The 5,340-nt window shown below is 33.4% G+C and overlaps 1 long non-coding RNA gene across 1 annotated transcript; it reads left to right on the top strand.

The window, feature by feature from the left end:
• Positions 1 to 506: 506 nt before the first annotated feature.
• On the top strand, positions 507 to 4,708 carry LOC127715136 (uncharacterized). The gene is made up of 4 exons (XR_007988184.1): positions 507 to 604; positions 2,346 to 2,399; positions 3,393 to 3,489; positions 4,528 to 4,708. It is a non-coding gene; the product is annotated as an uncharacterized LOC127715136 (long non-coding RNA).
• The last annotated feature ends 632 nt before the right edge of the window (positions 4,709 to 5,340 follow it).

Genomic DNA, 5,340 nt, shown 5'->3' with positions numbered 1-5,340 from the left:
GACATTCTACTTTCTGGTATACCTTTCGGAATGCTTTGATTTTGTCTTAATGATACCACTTCATATAATTTGGAGGCAGAATTTCATTGGCTGGTATATTAATTACAAAACAGAGAGGATAGAACGGAGCGTTGTCAGATCATTGTGAGTAAAGCGGAACAGACTTAGTGTGAATAAAGCATGCGTAACAGTTGTGGACACGAACTGTATTTCAACCAACTACTCAACCGTAACCGTTCTCCTAAATATGTGATCATTCAAACTTAAGAGATGATTTCGATCTCGGGAGACGGATTTATAAAAGTTTCCCCAAACTTGTTTCTGAATCCCATATCTGACTGCTATGTAAAACTGCACTATTTTATTGTTATAAATTTTCAATGATAAATACAGGTTATGCTGATTTGCATCATTAATTGAAAAAAACGCAATGTAAAATGCAAAAAATAAAGTATTGACAAGATATTTCCTACATGTGATTATTGGTTTCCTGAACAACAATACGATAAAACGTATAATACACTTTTTCATTTCATGATGATGGTGTACTATAACTTTTTGATAATTCTTCTATTTTTACTAAGTGGTGGTCTGGCGGATAACGGTAAGACTTATAACCTTTTTTTTACATCATGGTAGTAACGTGAAATATCAGAAAGCCTGTCTTTATCTTAGGTTGATTTAACTGTCTGATGATCAGGCAAATGACGGTATGGCGTATGCCTGCAACAGAACATTTGACGTAGATTTATTTCAGATTTGCTTGTTTTTTATTTGGTTTTCCTTGTATTTACATTAAAGTAAATTTGCATATAATGCAATTCTAAGTATTCAAACCACACTGTAATCATAGCCGTTCAAGGTTCATATATACGTTATATTAAAAATTGTGGAAAATTTGGTTATATTCTTTTGATTGGAGCGTCACTGATGAGTTTTTTGTAGACGAAACACACGTCTGGCGTACAAAATTTCAATCCTGGTATCTTTGATGAGTTTATTTACAACCACTGAGTCGATGCCACTGCTGGTGGAGTTTTTCTCCTCGAGGGTATCGCCTGCCCAGTAGTCAGCACTTCTATATTGACATGAATTATCACTGATATGGATGGTCATAAATATGAATTAACTGTTTACAAAACTTTGAATTTTTCGAAATACTAAGGATTTTCTTCCGCAGGAATGGATTACCTTAGCTTTATATGGCAAAACTTTTAGGAATTTTGGGTCCTTAATGCTCTTCAACTTCGTACTTTATTTGGTCTTTTCAACTTTTTTAAATCGAGCGTTACTGATGAGTCTTTTGTAGACGAAACGCACTTTTTAAATGAACACACAGTTTTTAACACAACCAAATAATTATAATAATAGGAATCAACTCGGATATTTGCAATCACCAGCTTTCATTACATGTTTTGAATTAAGAAAAATGACACACTCGTTTCTTACGTACTTTTGCAAATAACGATCTGAATATCATTAAAAAAAACGTATATACAAAGGGGGCATAATTTATGCAATATCTTTCAGAATAGATAAGTCACCTCGAGACAAACAAATCTCATGGAGCAAAGTGAAACACGCCGCTACAAACGAATTTACCGGAGCAATGTAAAACACGACGCTACAAACAAATCTAACAGACCAAAGTAAAACACGACGCTACAAACGAATCTAACCGAGCAATGTAAAACACGACGCTACAAACGAATCTACCGGAGCAATGTGAAACACGACGCTACAAACAAATCTACCGGAGCAATGTGAAACACGACGCTTCAAACGAATCTAACCGAGCAATGTAAAACACGACCCTACAAACGTATCTAACCGAGCAATGTAAAACACGACGCTACAAACGAATCTAACAGAGCAATGTAAAACACGCCTCCTCAAACAAATCAAACGACGCAAAATGAAACACGACTGCTACAAACGAATCTACCGGAGCAATGTGAAACACGCCGCTACAAACGAATCTACCCGAGCAATGTGAAACATGACGCTACAAATGAATCTAACCGAGCAATGTCGCTACAAATGAATCTAACCGAGCAATGTAAAACATGCTTCTTCAAACAAATCAAACGAAGCAAAGTGAAACACACCGCTACAAAAACAAATCTAACGAAGCAAAGTCACATGGAAACATGCCGCTACAAACAAATCTAACGGAGTAAAGTCATTGTGAAACGTGCCGATAAAAACAAATCAAACGGAGCAATGTGAAAGACCTGATTTTTTATTTGATAAATACATCTCTTACGATCTTTGTTTTTTTCCCTCGATCTATGTAGATATAACAGGTCTCAAAATAGTTATCACATATATGCGTTTCATTGTAGCTTTTACTACTGACATACCCAGTACATCACCACCACCACCACCTCACGTTAAAGGTATATAATTTCATTATTAAGGAACAAAGGTTCACACTCTCTCAGGTAAAGTTGATCGTAGACGAATTTGGCATTTCCTTTAAGTTCCACTTTCGGACATATAAACAAATATTTATGTGTAGCTCCTATTTAGGTTTTTAGGGAGCAACCATTTAACTTCAGGGGGGGGTGGGGGGGGGGGGCGGTTATGGTTTTTTGTCCGAGTCAGATTTTTTTTTTAGCTTTTCGACGCTATCAATCAAATTATTTTTTTTTTTAAATTTTAACACTATAAGGTATGGGGGAAATCTGGATTTAGAATATTTTTTTTTGTTTGTCATCTGCTTGACCACAATATTTTTTCATCAAATTGGGGATCAGAATATATTTTTTTAGGAAAAACCATAAGCCCCCTTGAAGTTAAATGGTCGTTCCCTTATACAACCTTGGCTTTCAATTTTTGGATTTCAATGTTCCTGATTAAAGTTTTTACAGAAAAGCGCTTAAGACACCAGAAAATAGAGTGTTATATTTATTTTACAGCTTTATTCTCATTCGGTATGTGTCCAGTATGAATATGTATTTGAAATATCATTATCGTTTACAAAACAATGAGGTATTACCCTTCAATAATTCAAGCAAATTAAATAATTTATTTATCCGTTACTATTTTAAATACTTTTCTCTCGGCGAATAAAAGTAGCAGAAATAAAAGTTAAAGTTTGTCTGCTGGTCTTTCCCCTTTATTTTTTTCCCATGGCGTTGTCAGTGTTAGTTTATGTTCAACTAATGAGTTTAAATGTCCCTTTGGTATCTTTCGCCTCTCTTTTGTAAATACAATACAGAGAATCAATTTATAGCATTTCATCTTTCATTACGGTAAAACTTATCATATATACTCAGCTTGATATTACCACAGCTGCGGACATTCTAAATTTGTTTAAGGGGGTAAAGTGGTAGGAGTTTCTTTATATAAAGACTGTATTATTATTTGTTTTGTTTTTATCTGTATAGATTCTCTGAATACCAAACACACATGGCTAATTGCTGGTATCATTTTTGCACTTTTATTCATTGCTGGTGTGATCACACGTGTAGTTTTGATTGTAAGGTAAGTTGATATTAGTTGAAAATGATGTTTTCTATGGTTCATGGTAAGGAAAATAAAGAAAACCTCTAAGGATCGGTTTATAATTTTTTCCAAAATTAGTCTATATAAAAATAAGAAGATGTGGTATGACTGCCAACGAGACAACTCTCCACAAAAGACAAAATGACACAGAAATTAACAATTATAGGTCACCGTACGGCCTTCAACAATGAGCAAAACCCTTACTAGTCTATGGTAGGAAGTAAGTGCTTTGGATACCTCGGCTAATTGTCATGTTTATAAGATTACCGAAGGATTACAAGTGTATAAACTGAAAGCTTGTCACATTTTGTGATGACATATATTTTATCATCGAGGCTTGACGAATACTATTTCTGAGATTATCCTTGTTTAATATTTGAGGACTATGTTACAGTATTTTAGCGAAAAAATGTCTAAAACAAAAAATCTCCGGATCACAATGTTTTAATCTCCTGGTATGATTTAATACAATGTTAGTTTATCTCGGGTGCATGGAAACTATATGATAGTATAATCACTATGGTGCGCTTTTCTGTATTCGCATTTGGCCAAAACATTACAGAGTCAAACAAAAATGTAAAAAAAAAAAAAAGAATAATTGGAATGATTGACAATGAGAAAATTATTTATTAAAGACCAAACGACACAGATGTGAACAATTTCAGATCCCTGTAGGCCTAAAAAAATCAACAATGTATAGAAAGCTATAAAAAATTCTTGTTATAATAAAATGCGAAACAATTCAAAAGAGAAAACAAACAGCCTTATGTGTGATACAAGGATAAAGGAAAAACATTGTTGACAGATAGTAACTATAGGCAAACACTGGATTTCAGGATCTTTATTAACACAATATAAAAAAAACACCTACAGCACACAACATTTTATTTTATGATTGCTAGAACATATAGCTAAATATACATTAGAGAACAGAATGTAAATTCATACATTTGGCCAAAAGATACCAAAGGGATATTCTAGGTTAACTTGCATTTATTTCTATAATTTTATCACTAGGAGAAGGCGAGGCGGGTAGCATTGAGGAATGTGACAACATCTTCTACAGGATAGAGAATAGTCTTTATTTGAAATCTAAAAGATAAATACTTTTGTAACATTTCAAAATTACAACAAGTATTGATATTTTATTGTTTAACATTTTTATGATCATGATATATCATTATGATACTATACAAATACTTTCGTCGATTGTTGCTTTGATTTTAGATTAAAATGTTTACCAATTTTATTATCCATTTAAGCCAACCATGTGCTAGTACTAAATGTTATTGGTTAGAACAAAATTTCAATTTGAAAACAATCAATTTCGTTTCTATATTTAGAATTTTAGAGATATATATCCTAGGTTGGACAGATTTCTCACAACACATCAAGCTTTTTCTTCATTTGCTTTCCATAGACCTGTGTTCTATACAGGAATTGTTTCACCTACAACATTTTCATGTTTGTCTGTCTTGACATAGCATTGGGATACTTGAATTAATATTGGCAAGGCATTATAACCAACTTATAATATTGTTATCAACCAACGGAACGAGTGAAAAACAACTGTTATATTCCCGACTTGGTACATGCATTTCCCGAAAAAATGTTGGATTAAACCGTGTTTTACAGCTAGCTAAACCTCTCACTTGTATGACAGTTGTTTATAGTTCCATCATCTTGACAAAATTGCGTGAGCAGCCCAAACAGACATAATAGGTTAATGTGAAAATAATTTAGATCCAGCATCTTAATCTGTAAACATACATTATAGTAATAACAGCAAATCTGGGATTCCCTCAGCTACATCATTCCCGCAAAATGAGA

Source organism: Mytilus californianus, unplaced genomic scaffold (assembly GCF_021869535.1).
Source record: "Mytilus californianus isolate M0D057914Y unplaced genomic scaffold, xbMytCali1.0.p SCAF_9, whole genome shotgun sequence".
Taxonomy (NCBI): Eukaryota; Metazoa; Mollusca; class Bivalvia; order Mytilida; family Mytilidae; genus Mytilus; species Mytilus californianus.
This window is presented reverse-complemented; position numbering and strand designations above follow the sequence as displayed.